The sequence below is a fragment of the Oncorhynchus clarkii genome, chromosome 24, assembly GCF_045791955.1.
Source record: "Oncorhynchus clarkii lewisi isolate Uvic-CL-2024 chromosome 24, UVic_Ocla_1.0, whole genome shotgun sequence".
Taxonomy (NCBI): Eukaryota; Metazoa; Chordata; class Actinopteri; order Salmoniformes; family Salmonidae; genus Oncorhynchus; species Oncorhynchus clarkii.
The window spans coordinates 8,018,508-8,033,753 of NC_092170.1; the positions used below are offsets into that span (position 1 = coordinate 8,018,508).

The 15,246-nt window shown below is 42.8% G+C and overlaps 1 protein-coding gene across 2 annotated transcripts in view; it reads right to left on the reverse strand.

Annotated features, from left to right (window-relative positions):
* Positions 1-15,246, reverse strand: part of LOC139382366 (RNA-binding protein Nova-1-like) — a 61,917-nt gene that overhangs the window by 5,799 nt on the left and 40,872 nt on the right. The gene's annotated exons all lie outside the window — the stretch shown is intronic.

Sequence of the window (15,246 nt, forward strand, 5' to 3'; positions counted from 1 at the left end):
ATGCTGTAGCATAGGGGAGAAATAAGAGTGAGCTGTTTTTACTCCTTCGACAAACATTGCAACATTGACAGAGAGAGAGAGTAGTTTCTGGACAAAAAAAATAGGGAGAGAGAAAGAGTGTATTTTTCCCCCTTTGTTTCCGAGCTGTGAATCCATTATAAAGAGGCTCCTGGTGAAAAGCATCTACTCCCAGGGGTCAGTGTTACCATAGAAACAGCTCCAGCATTCAAGGGGTACTGAAAAGGAGTTGAAGCGATGCGTAGCAACTAGACCCCCCCCCCCCCCCCCCCCCCCCCCACCTCCACCCGAATTCACACAAGCGTGCCCACACACACACATATACACCCTAAATAATTCTCAATACAACTATGTATATACACGTACTGTATACACAGTATACACACTCACATAAACACCGATATTAAAACATATGCACGCCTTCACTGTCCTTTGTCATTCAACATTAGAGAAAAGGTGCCAGCTGGGGAGAGTGAGGAGGCGGATTCTTTTTCTTTCTTAATAAGTATGTACTTGATAAGGGCCACAAACAATTTATGACGCATTAAATGTGCTGTAGTGGTATTTTGAACAAGGGTAGTTTTGCACCAAAGCCAGTCACACAATGTTACAAATGAACCTACTACACGAGGATGATCAATGAGAGGTGTCTCACAGGGATGCTAATGGTTACCTACAATCTGTCCATGTCGTGCGATGTGGAAACAGTTACAAAACTCTTTTTTTTATTTGAATATTTGAAAATCCATCTTGAAATGGTGAAAGAAGAAAAGCAAGTGAGTGTTGGTCGGAGGACAAGGCAAAGAAAGGAAGGAACAAAGAGAGAGAGAGAGTGTGTGTGTGTACAGGGGAAGTATGGGGCTAGTAATTAGCATGGCCTCCATGTTTTTCGCACTGGGTGGCTGGATTTGATCTTTACACTTTCTCAATGTTTGCTGCAGTCCTTCTAAAGACATCAACATTTCTTTACAGAGGCGCTGCTGTGACCTTGATTCTGTAGCCTTGCTGGCCGTGGTACACTGCAGTGAATTTACATAGAAATGGGAAATTAACAGAAGGCAGGGACAGAGAGAGATCAAGACTTGACTTCAAACTATGAAATATAAAATATTATTTTTGAGTATTTGTAGTAAAGTATTTTATTCACATATTTATTTGTGACAGTGACGGAGAATAATCATGCATTGGAATTGAGGAATTGTTTTGGTTTAGTCCCCATATGGATAAGTGCCATCTAAATTGGTCTTGGCTCAGTGCAATTTCTCATCCAGTTTCTCACAACCAATTTTTACCACATTCCCCCTAATTTTCATACAAATGTGTGTGGTTCAATGTTGAGGCAAAAATATTTCCCTCTTTTTCACTCAAGCACGCACTAGAGATGGGTTTGAGGATCAAAACACCTGAGTGGGGGAGAAAGAGGTGAAGATTCTCCTAAGAATTCTTTTCATCTTCTGCATTGCACATACGCACGCACGCCCACACTCACACCCACACACACACACACGCACACGCACACGCACACCCACACACACAGCTTTTGCATGATGTTGGATTGGATGTGTAATGATTCAGTTGGGACTTGCCTCCTAAAGATTAGAAGCAGCGGAATAAATAGCTGAATAGTGCGATGTATAAAACCCATTACTGCTAATGATGAGTCTCTAGGACCACATTCAGCTCTTTAATATTTAATAGATGTTCAAAATTGTGATTGTCTTTCTCTCATAAGTCCTTTACCCCACATGCACTGTTTCGAAAGCATTCATTTTTTTGTTCCTGGTCGCCGTTGAGTTTCCCTCGCTATGTCAGGTTTGGCCATTTTAATCTAAAGTAATCGTCCTCATCCCCAAGAGTTATAGCTGACAATCAGATTTTTTTGTGTGTGTTTTTTTTTATGAAGGGGAGAACATTTGGCCTGTGCGTCGGAGCAAGCTGATTAAAATGTAGGCTCTTTAGAGTGTGGTAAGAATAGAGCAACGTCGGCGGATATGCCAGGCTAAGTTTGCTGAATGTGTCTTAATGCAGGCAGACTGAGAATGAAGCCTCCTACCTCTTCCTTCAAAGACAGAGAGCAAGAGAGAGAGAGAGAGAGTGAGAGAGGGGGGAGGAGGGGGGGGTTGTGAAGGAGGATTGGGAGAGGGTATGGGGAGAGGCGAGAGAGAAAGCGAAGATGAGAGAGACCTGCTGCTGTTTCATCAGCCGTGGCTAGTCGTTCATTAGGGAATGTGGGTTGGGGTGTGGGACGGGAATAGGGGTGAGGAAGGAGGTAGGGGCTGCGCTCATGGGGACCAGGGATGGGGACCATAATAGCCACGGAGGGTGCTGAGCCACGGAAATATGTTTGAACCAGTTTTCGGAGATAACAAACATGAAAGCAAACAAACAAACAAACCACAGAAGTTAACAAGGCCCGTAGCCATCAAAGAGATAAAACCGCGTCGTTTGCTAGGCTGCCGCCGCCCCCGATATAGAAACCACTTCTTTTTTCGGTTCCAGGTTTCCATCACATCCATAGCTTGACAGAATGTATTGCTGTAGCAGTACTACACACCCACTGTTCATCACCCCCCTCTCCTGGTTTCTCTCGCCATGCTCAGGGATACTGAGAGTCTCAGCTCATGTCATCTCTATGTCAAGGGCTAAGGCTAAACCTAAACCCCCCCCCCCCCCCCATAGTATTGTTTCAGCAAGGAGCCCAAAGGGTGTTATTGTCTGTGGATGCCAGAACCACACCCCACCCTCCTCTGCCCTCCCCAGCCCCCCCTCAGTTACGTATGTGTGGGGACACGGAGCAACTGTTTCCCCCTGCTCCCTCTGTCCATCCTTTAGACGGGACCTGATCCGTGAGCAGAGGGCTGTTTGTACTTTGAAGTTCTAAGCACCAGACTTTAGGTTAATCGCCTGTCTCCTGATCCCCGGGCTTAGCCGCTCCTCTCTGCCTCGTCTGCCTCTCAGTGTGTGGCTCTCTCTCCGAGGCTGGGGGGGGGGGGGGGGGGGGACCTGCTTAAAAATAACACAGAAGCATCACGCTGCAGCCGACCGGCCGCTCCGCTCCAAAGGTTGACAAGAACGGTCCTTCTTCCTCCCGCCGCTCACGCACAATCCAAATCAAATGATGAAATTTAAAAAAAAGAATGCGCGCCTGGAACGAGCGCTGTGGCATGAACTCTGGGCCACTAGCCTGATGTAAAAATGGTCTTTTGTTTTTGTTTTTTTGTGGCCGTAAGGATTATCCCTGGTGGTCATCTCAACCCATCCCTGTGTCAGTAATGTCAATCCACTCATTCTCCCTCCATTTCACTGCCTATCACACTAAGAAAGCTGCATTTAGACACGCTGGTGATATGAAGGGAGTGTGTGACTTTTCTTTCTTTCTGATGACATAGACAAACACAATAGGGTGGAACTGATATCTAAACAGAGAGATACACTATTTGAGGGGAGGACTTAAAGTGGAACAGACAGCGTTTAAGCTACTTTGCAGATATGAAACAAACAGACAATCATAATATTAGTCAAAAAGATCAAATTCCCAGTTTATGCTACAAAACCAACTTCATAAGAGGTTGAGAGAATAGATGGATGCAGTTCAATGCATGATTTAGTGCCTTCAGACAGTATTCAGATCCCTTGACATTTTCCACATTTTGTTACCTTACAGCGTTATTCTAAAATGGATTAAATATATAAAAAAGCAATCTCAGCAATCTACACAGAATGTGCCACAATGACAAAGCGTAACCAGGTTTTTAGAAAATTTTGCAAATATATTAAGAATACAAAACAGAAATACATTATTTACATAAGTATTCAGACCCTTTGCAATGAGACTCGAAATTGAGCTCAGATGCATCCTGTTCCCATTGATCATCCTTGAGATGGAGTCCACCTGTGGTAAATTCAATTGATTGGACATTATTTGGAAAGGCACACACCTGTCTATATAAGGTCCCACAGTTGACAGCGCATGTCAGAGCAAAAACCAAGCCATGAGGTCGAAGGAATTGTCCGTAGAGCTCTGAGACAGGATTGTGTCGGGGCATAGATCTGGGGAAGGACACCAAAAAATGTCTGCATCATTGAAGGTCCCCAAGAATACACTGGCCTCCATCATTCTTAAATAGAAGACAGCCCTCGTGGATTTTGCCAAAAGGCACCTAAAGACCCTCAGGCCATGAAAAACAAGATTCGCTGGTCTGATGAAACCAGAGAATTTGGCCTGAATGCTCAGCTTCACGTCTGGAGGAAACCTGGCACCATCCCTATGGTAAAGTATGGTGTCTCATCATGCTGTGGGGATGTTTTCAGCAGCAGGGACTGGGAGACTAGTCAGGATCGAGGCAAGACGTCAGACTAGGGTGAAGGTTCACCTTGAACAGGACAACAACCCTAAGCACACAGTCAAGACAACGCAGGAGTGGCTCCTGGACAAGTCTCTGAATGTCCTTGAGCGGCCCCGGACTTGAACCTGATCAAACATATTTGGAGAGACCTAAAAATAGCTGTGCAGCAATGTTCCCCATCCAACCAGAGAGAGCTTCAGAAGATCTGCAGAGAAGAATGGGAGAAACTCCCCGAACACAGGTTTGCCAAGTTTGTCTTATCATACCCAAGAAGACTCGAGACTGTAAATTCTGCCAAAGGTGCTTCAACAAAGTACTGCGTAAAGGGCCTGAATACTTATGTAAATGTCATATTTCCATTTTTTAAATGTATAATAAATTAGCAAAAATGTCCCCAAACCTGTTTTTGCTTTGTCACTATGGGGTATTGTGTGTAGATTGATGAGGGGGAAAAAAGGATTTAATCAATTTTAGAATTAGGCTGTAACCTAACAAAATGTGGAAAAAGTCAAGGGGTCTGAATACTTTCCAAAGGCACTGTAATTCACCAATATATTTCTTGGTAGTCCAAAAAGCAGGTTGTAAATCAGGTTGCAATCAGGTTGTAAATCACAGCTGGCCTGATACATTGTTTGCTGCCTCCACCCATTCAGGATGCACTGTTTTATTTTCAACTAGTCAATATTTTGAACAAATACAGACTGGGAATATCAATACAATCAAACTAGCAAAGGCAATGATCCTAAGTCAGTCGTAACATGGCTAATAGGCTAGCGCACATGTGTCAAGGCCCTCGGGCCAAATATGATACACAAGCGATTATAAATGAGTCAACCGTTGAGTCATGAAGTATTTACAGCCTGGTGCGTGCGCTCGCATAGGTGAATTCGACTTCAATTGCGCTGGTTTCGTGTGTCCTGTTTACAGCATGCAGCAGAGGGGAAATGTGCAGACACATGCCACAGTCCTAGCTAGGCTACTAAAATGTTGCAGTCTGGCATTGTTTTTTAACGCTTGACAATGAATAACCAAAAAAACAAAACATGCAACAAAACACCATGCAAAGGAGAAACATTTTGGCCTGTTACAGCAACATTTGAGCAGTAGCCTAGGCTGGCTACTCAACTACATTGCATGTGGAGTGCACCATACAACAATGATGCATTCAACATCACCGGTGATACATGCAGCGCATTTAAACATTTTTTTAAAACATGTTACATGTTTAAACATGTCGTTTAAACGTTATAACAACCTATAGCTACGTTATTTGGAGTTATTAAATACTTTTCGATTAGGGTCGCAGCATATTATGCACATCTGCAAGCATAGCAGCAAAGGCTGGACAAATACTATTTCTCTCTTTTGTTTTAATATGTTAAAATGCTATATACATGTGGACATTATAAAGGGCCATACCTTTTCGAATAAAACATTGGCCCGCGAATTCGTTGTTTTTCAATACGGCCAGTGCGCCCCTGGGCTAGCGTATCTATTCATTTTGCTAGCTATTTTAGCGAGCTAAAAACATGGAGCCTAACGTTTGCCAGCTAGCTGCTGGGAGGAGTGGGTTATTGACTGACTTTTCCCCTTCATATTATTGTCGGTGGTTGACAGCTAAAGATTCAGGTTTCATTTGGTTGGCTACCAAAGAAATGTGAATCGCTTTACTAGCTAGCTAGCTAGCTATGCTGAACTTGATTGACTGTTATCCACAGTTAGCATATCTCTTAGTTGTCAAATAGATTTTGCATCAAGGGTTTTGCCGGGTTTGAGAACTGGGTAGGACGGAAGATGGCGGAAACCAAGGTTTTGTTTGAAACTGCTAGTAAGTCGTGTTTTAAGACTCAAAAAGATATCGGAGTGGGAATGTCGTAGCATGGTGCCTATCAAGGGGGTTATTTCTGAGGTGGCACAAGAAATAAAGGCAGAGGATTTAACTGAAGACATCGATGGAGTGGTTGATGCACATCGACTGACCTGTATGGTGGACGGAGGAAAAAAAATCACTTCATACATGCTACTGTTCTTTGATGAAGAGTTTCTCCCTTCTCATATAAAGTTAGGATTCATGCGATACCCTGTAAGAGCTTTTGTGCACAAGCCTCTTCAGTGTCATGAATGTCAAATATTTGGTCATGTGTCAATTGTGTGCAGAAGGGAAGAATATCATATGCCAGATGAAAGGAAATGCTGCAACTGTGGAGGTGAACATGTGCCTGAATTCTTGGGGTGCCCTGTTAGGGTGAAGGAGAATGAGGTGGCAAGGGTAAGGAGTGCCCTGTTAGGGTGAATGAGAATGAGGTGGCAAGGGTAAGGAGTGCCCTGTTAGGGTGAATGAGAATGAGGTGGCAAGGGTAAGGAGTGCCCTGTTAGGGTGAATGAGAATGAGGTGGCAAGGGTAAGGAGTGTCCAGCGTGCCTCCTATCTGAAGGCAGTGAGAAAATTGGAAGGAACGAGTGGTGGGGAAGAAGCAATGGTAGTAAAGCCACCACAACCAGTGAAGGTCTCATCAAATGAGGGATAGTGAAATGCTACATGTTAAAAAGGTCGACTTTGTATTATTTATTGCAATGGTCATAAACTGAGAAGAGAAGAAGTCTAAGAAGATTGGAATCATTGTGAATGCCGCTGAACATTTCTTTGGGTCTTCATGATTTCACAGCCGAGGACGTGCAAGAAATCCTGTCGGTGAATGTAGCCCCATCACAGGTCCCTGAGCCTGTGTAGGGATGTATTTTGGAGTGGATATGTCGGGATGTATTTTGGAGTGGATATGTCGGGATGTATTTTGGAGTGGATATGTCGGGATGTATTTTGGAGTGGATATGTCGGGATGTATTTTGGAGTGGATATGTCGGGATGTATTTTGGAGTGGATATGTCGGGATGTATTTTGGAGTGGATATGTCGGGATGTATTTTGGAGTGGATATGTCGGGATGTATTTTGGAGTGAATATGTCGGGATGTATTTTGGAGTGGAATGTGATTGAAGAAGTGTGATGGGTTTTGTTAGTTGACGTGTTTTATTTTGTATGACGTCGTTTTCCCCATTTCCCAAAATGTTATTTTGTTGTTTCTTATTCAAGTCTAGCCGGTGGCGGTAGTGCACCATTAACATTGGATGCCAACCGCAGTTAAACCCCCCATCATAGAAGAAGAAGATTTGGCATTGATCAAATAGACGGGCAGACAGGCAAGTTCCCATTCAGTTGTCAAAACGTGGGTTAGGACAAGCATGCATTGGCAGCCAAGCTGCAGAAGGACGAGCAGTCTGCTATTCGCCGTCGTTTATCAGTGCAATTTTGACGGCTAACTAGCTGAAAAAGTCTGAGAAGGATTATCTAAAGATCCCTTGTTAGATTGTTTGCTCATCTCGCTCTGGCTAGCATTAGTTGTTGATCGTGTTGTTGTTGATGTGCATAAGAGACTGAGGGATAGATAGCCTACCTTTTCATGGTTATCTGATAAATGGGGCTTTGAAGATCCGAAATGTAAGAGGACTACCTTGCTATTAACATATTTGCAGAAATCCATTCAGGTGTATTTTGTGGCTTTTGGTGAATGTGTTAATGTGATCTAATGTCACGCTGTTGCTACTGCCTGTAAACACACAATTCAGTTCAAAATGGCAGGCCGTGTGGCAAATGGCTTATTTGCATATAGGCATACTGTAGCTATGATTGGCTGTGGCGCAATGGTCTGCGTAGACTTCGGTCCAGAACAAGACAGAGTTTTTTTTTGGGGGGGGGGGGGGTTATTTGCTGCAGTGTCTATTAAATGTCCAAACGCACGACCGCTCTCCCAGTCTATATTGCTATAGAAATTTCACAAATGCCATACTAGACGCCATTCCCAGACATTCTATGCATTTATGAAACCGCTGAAATGACCATATCTAAGTGCTCGTGTGTCAGAAAATGTAAAAAATATATATATATATTCTTCATGGGGGTGTATATGAACAGATTTTAATAAGATTTCATGTTGCTAAAAGTTCCACTTTAACTATATTAAGAAAGCAGTGAATTTGATATGGATTGTGATCTAAAATAGGATCTTAATTACATTATTTGGATCCGTATATTCACATATACTCTAATGTACAGTACATGAACATATGAATGTGTGTTGCACACCAACTTTGCTCAGATTCGTGGCTGGCTCTGACCCCAAACCTGGGCCCTCGATCATGCATTAAGTGACCTCATGAGGCCTGCCATCTAACAAGTGCTGATGAGGGCAAAAATAGCCTGTCCTTGTGGGGCTGAGGTGGGGCCACGTCCGTCCAACCGAGAGGAGCCTCAGTGTGCTGCTGAGCCTGGGCCGATGGGCTGCTCCACCAGGACATGTTCACTCACAGACCCTAACACGCTGTGACAACATGGAGCGGTTAAGAGAGAGAAAGAGGACTGAGAGGAAGACCTTCTCCTTCCAGTTCCAACGGAAACAGGGCTGATGCTGTGTTCAGGCTTTTAGCCTTGGAAGTACCATTCAGCCTTAAGTAATACAACACCACTGTCCACTTAGCCCCCTCAAGGCTTTCATTAAGAGGAGAATCCTGAGCTGCGGCACAGCTGATAGAGAATTTGAAGTCACTAGGGAATGGCAGCGTGTTTTGAGGCTGGGCTGGGAAGCCCATGTCAAACACTAGCCAACCAGAGGAGGCGATGGATGACACGTTCAGAAATGTTGGCGACCACAATCTTATCGGATTGTTTGTACAGACATCTCCTCTCACAGTGGATTACAATAACTCAGAACCCTGGTGAGCCACTGGGAAGGAAAGTTGCTCTTTTCTCATGCACATTTAATAAAAGGGGATTAGTAATGAATTGTTCTAGTATCCATGGCAACTGCTGACCTCCATCCTCCATCTTGGTCCCATTCCCAGTCCAAGCCTTGCAGACAGACATTAAATTGTGGCTACACATTTATTAATTTAAAAAAATGACAATACAAAATATACACATACAAACAGCATACAGACGCACACAAACATCAATGACATCACACCTGCCCAGACCCACCTGCTCACACCCCCATCCCCAGCACCCGCATCACTCTCCACCACATGGCCTCAAACTGCACCATTTTGTTTCTCTCCACGCCCACGTACTTTCAACATTTAGATAATAAATAAAGCATTTGACCTTTCCATTGTGTTAACGATTGTGGATTGGTTAATTTCCCGTTTTTAAGTATACGTTTAGGCTATACATTTAAAATGCTGGACATATCACATACACACACATACAAATACAAAATGAACACCAGACGTTAGTGTCGCTTCCACAAAAGCCTGATCTAAACCTGATCTAAACCTGATCTAAACCTGATCTAATATTCCTCTCCACACATACTGTAAAGCAGCAGATGGATAAACGTGTAATTCATAAACATAAAACACTCTCCTTCAAAGGACCTCTCCCTCCCAACTACACACACGCATGGAAGCACGCTTCACACACACATCCATACACAGTGGCAAATGCGTCCTTCCTTCCTAAGAGATTTAACCCAACATTAACGGGTGCACATCCTTGTCAAACAACAAATATATTGTAGTGCCTCTCTCCGCCGGCTTTCCTACGAATGGGATCGATACTTGGCGGAGGAAGTGACCTTTTCCTGAGCCAGCTGATGCATCTGAAGGTTAAAAACGGCATTAAACTATTTTCTGCTGGCCATCGGTCCTCCTGAGACAAGGCTGGAGAGGGAGGGGGGGGGGGGGGGGTGGAGGGTTGTTGGACAGGTTGCACTGCTCTGTTTTCTTTTTTCATACGTTACAGCGATTTTCCCTGATAGCTTTTAATTTAGGAGACGAACGGTCCACTCTGCTTGCGCTAGGCCCGGTTGTATGGATTAGCCGGCGCTGTGTGCTGTTCCAATGAGAACAGTTATTAGATACAGGATGCTGGTTAATGAAATAGACTGGGCTTGGTGGTGTTGCGGAGGTTGGGCTGAAACGGCGCAGCCACTTAAAGCAATCACTTACAGTGATGTCATTACAATGAAAGAGAACCTCTGCGTCACCACAGAGCGAGGGAGCATTTTAAGAGTTGAGGTTTATGGCTCACTAAAGCTTTTGAGAGATTAGGCCAAAGAAAGATAGTTTACTGCGTAGCATCTTCATGGTCGCTTAAATGTTAATTTTCTGAACCGTTAAGAATATAAATGTTACTGTTTCTGACCCACAAGAGTAAGATCTAACTTTCAATCCCTAAAGAACTAAATCCCTAAAACACAATTCCTTGTAATTGAACACCTAACCTCAGTTACAATACCAGTCAAAAGTTACTCATTTACGGGTTTTTGTTGATTTTTACTATTAAATACATTATAGAATAATAGTGAAGACATCAAAACTATGAAATAATACATATGGAATCATGTAGTAACCAAAGAAGTGTTAAACAAATTGAAATATGAGATTCTTCAAAGTAACCACCCTTTGCCTTGATGACAGCTTTGCACACTATTGGCATTCTCTCAACCATCTTCATGAGGTAGTCACCTGGAATGCATTTCAATTAACAGGTGAGCCAATCAGTTGAGTTGGGACATGGTAGGGGTGATATACAGAGGTTAGCCCTATTTGGTAAAATACCAAGTCCATATTATGGCAAGAACAGCTCAAATAAGCAATGAGAAACAACAGTCCATCACTACTGACATGAAGGTCAGTAATTGTGGAAAATGTCAAGAACTTATAAAGTTTCTTCAAGTGCAGTTGCAAAAACAATCAAGCACAATGATGAAACTGGCTCTCATGAGGATTGCCACAGGAAAGGAAGACCCAGTGTTACCTCTGCTGCAGAGGACAGGTTCATTAGAGTTAACTGCACCTCAGATTGCAGCCTAAATAAATGCTTCACAGAGTTCAAGTAACAATCACATCTTAACATCAACTGCAGAGCAAAGGAAAAGCAGCCAACAAGTGCTCAGCATATGTGGGAACTCCTTCAAGATTTTTGGAAAAGCATTCCTCATGAAGCTAGTTGAGAGAAAGCCAAGAGTTTTCAAAGCTGTCATCAAGGTAAAGCTTGGCTGCTTTGCAGAATATTAAATATAAAATACAGTGCCTTGTGAAAGTATTCGGCCCCCTTGAACTTTGCAACCTTTTGCCACATTTCAGGCTTCAAACATAAAGATATAAAACTGTATTTTTTTGTGAAGAATCAACAACAAGTGGGACACAATCATGAAGTGGAACGACATTTATTGGATATTTCAAACTTTTTTAACAAATCAAAAACTGAAAAATTGGGCGTGCAAAATTATTCAGCCCCTTTACTTTCAGTGCAGCAAACTCTCTCCAGAAGTTCAGTGAGGATCTCTGAATTATCCAATGTTGACCTAAATGACTAATGATGATGAATACAATCCACCTGTGTGTAATCAAGTCTCCGTATAAATGCACCTGCACTGTGATAGTCTCAGAGGTCCGTTAAAAGCGCAGAGAGCATCATGAAGAACAAGGAACACACCAGGCAGGTCCGAGATACTGTTGTGAAGAAGTTTAAAGCCGGATTTGGATACAAAAAGATTTCCCAAGCTTTAAACATCCCAAGGAGCACTGTGCAAGCGATAATATTGAAATGGAAGGAGTATCAGACCACTGCAAATCTACCAAGACCTGGCCGTCCCTCTAAACTTTCAGCTCATACGAGGAGAAGACTGATCAGAGATGCAGCCAAGAGGCCCATGATCACTCTGGATGAACTGCAGAGATCTACAGCTGAGGTGGGAGACTCTGTCCATAGGACAACAATCAGTCGTATATTGCACAAATCTGGCCTTTATGGAAGAGTGGCAAGAAGAAAGCCATTTCTTAGAGATATCCATAAAAAGTGTTGTTTAAAGTTTGCCACAAGCCACCTGGGAGACACACCAAACATGTGGAAGAAGGTGCTCTGGTCAGATGAAACCAAAATTGAACTTTTTGGCAACAATGCAAAACGTTATGTTTGGCGTAAAAGCAACACAGCTGAACACACCATCCCCACTGTCAAACATGGTGGTGGCAGCATCATGGTTTGGGCCTGCTTTTCTTCAGCAGGGACAGGGAAGATGGTTAAAATTGATGGGAAGATGGATGGAGCCAAATACAGGACCATTCTGGAAGAAAACCTGATGGAGTCTGCAAAAGACCTGAGACTGGGACAGAGATTTGTCTTCCAACAAGACAAATCCAAAACATAAAGCAAAATCTACAATGGAATGGTTCAAAAATAAACATATCCAGGTGTTAGAATGGCCAAGTCAAAGTCCAGACCTGAATCCAATCGAGAATCTGTGGAAAGAACTGAAAACTGCTGTTCACAAATGCTCTCCATCCAACCTCACTGAGCTCGAGCTGTTTTGCAAGGAGGAATGGGAAAAAATGTCAGTCTCTCGATGTGCAAAACTGATAGAGACATACCCCAAGCGACTTACAGCTGTAATCGCAGCAAAAGGTGGCGCTACAAAGTATTAACTTAAAGGGGCTGAATAATTTTGCACGCCCAATTTTTCAGTTTTTGATTTGTTAAAAAAGTTTGAAATATCCAATAAATGTCATTCCACTTCATGATTGTGTCCCACTTGTTGTTGATTCTTCACAAAAAAATACAGTTTTATATCTTTATGTTTGAAGCCTGAAATGTGGCAAAAGGTCGCAAAGTTCAAGGGGGCCGAATACTTTCGCAAGGCACTGTACATTTTGATTTGTTTAACACTTTTTTGGTTACTAAATGATTCCATATGTGTTACTTCATAGTATTGATGTCTTCACTATTATTCTACAATGTAGAAAATAGTAAAAATAAAGGAAAACCCTTGAATGAGTAGGTGTGTCCAAATAGGTGTGATCATCACAGAAACCAGAGAATATTTTACATTATTCAGGAATTGTTTGGTTCATGCAGTGAAGGAGGGTTCATGTTGTATGGCAAGTGATTGTTTATACTGTGCAGATTCACTCAACTATGAAACCATTTCTGTACCACAACAAATAGCCCTCTAATTACACATGGTGAGCTAGCCACAACTGCAATGCATTTTGGTGTCGTAGGGCGGAACAACACACATTTGAGAGAAATTCCATATTCCACATTTCCACTCACTCACATCTAACTCGAAGTTAACCTGACTCCCGAATTCCTATACATTTTTGGGCTACTTTCTGTGTGGCCAGGGCAATAACAGGAAGTAGGAAGCAGGTGTTCCTGCATGGGGTGAAAGGTCACAGGAAACTGCGGTTGGCCAGAGGAAATCTGGAGGGCGGATTCTGAAAACATTTGAGACCAAAGGCAGTGGGGCACAGCTCAAAGTTGACACAACTCACTGTCATTGTGTTATTATAGACGTCACAGTCTTGCCATAGTGGGCAGTTGTTGCCTTGCAATGCCAGATCAGATCAACGTTAGCTAGCACAACAATGCTGTTTAGCATTTCAGCTAAATTAGTCATGTATTAGCCTAGGTATCAGTTTGAGTACTGAACGTTGCTCCATGTTAAGTGAGATTCAGTGTCAGTGGGTGTGGTGTGGATGCTTTTTGTGCCTGCCTGTCTGTCTGTCCTGAGTGAAAGATTTGGATTTGATTGAGTTAGGTGTTTGCTGCCTGTGCTCCTACTTGTCCTGTCTCCATTTGGCTGGTGGAGATTAGCGGCTGTAGCTTATAGAGAGCCAGGCTGGCAGCTGTTGCTTAACATGACTTCACATCTTATCTTACATCTCTCACTCACTCTGCTCCCTGGGGAAACCAATAATGAGACACATGCCACGACAGCCGTGCTCGTGACAACAACCAGGACAAAAAAATAACCACACACACACACAACCAAAATAGGCTCTGAAAGCGCATGCGTTTTGCCTTTGAGTTGAGTATGGAGTATGGAAGTCCATTCATCAGAAGACCTCCCTTCTCACTTGTTGTTTTGGTTACAACCGTTGTCTGAGCAATGTCGACCATGCTCTGCAGAGTCTAGAGTAGGGTATGGACCATTGGAGTTTGGAGAATTGCTTACGTTACTAATAGCCCAGCAACCAACAGGCTACACTGTCTGTCTCTGTGTATCTCAAACACAGAATCATTCCAAACAACACTCTCAAACTCATTATTATTAACAGTTAAAGAGAGGCACAGGAATCATTTCTGTCTAAAATAACTGCCCTTTATCTGATGCCATAGGAGCTGTTCCTTTTTCCGGCTTCTCCATCAATCACTCAAAAGCTTAAAGCAAAGAATCACCCATTTTGAATGTTCTATCAATTCCCGGGGTCATTTCATGTTTTCATGTACATCTGAGCTTATTGCCATTCAAGCAGGCAGAAATACAGCTGGTATGTCAACTTTTGCATCGAGATGCACAAAAACCACATACCATTCAAAATGAGTGAATCTTTCCTTTAAATACTGGTTTGTGTATAAGAGTGCACTAGTTTCGATATACAGTTGAAGTCGGAAGTTTACATACACCTTAGCCAAATACATTTAAACTCAGTTTTTCACAATTCCTGACATTTAGTCCTACTAAATATTCCCTCTTTTAGGTCAGTTAGGATCACCACTTTATTTGAAGAATTAAGAATGAAATGTCAGAATAATTGTAACGGTATTCGTCGTCTGAAGATGAGGAATCATCGGATGTTCATGCTTCCTTTATTAAAACTGAACACTATAACAAAATAACAAAGGGAATAACCGAAACAGTCCTAAAAAGGTGGAAAACATTAAACAGAAATGAACTACCCACAAAAACCCTGTGGGGAAAAGCTACCCAAGTATGGTTCCCAATCAGAGACAACGATAGACAGTTGTCCCTGATTGAGAACCATACCCGGCCAAAAACAAAGAAATACAAAAACATCACATTCCCAGTGGGTCAGAAGTTTTCA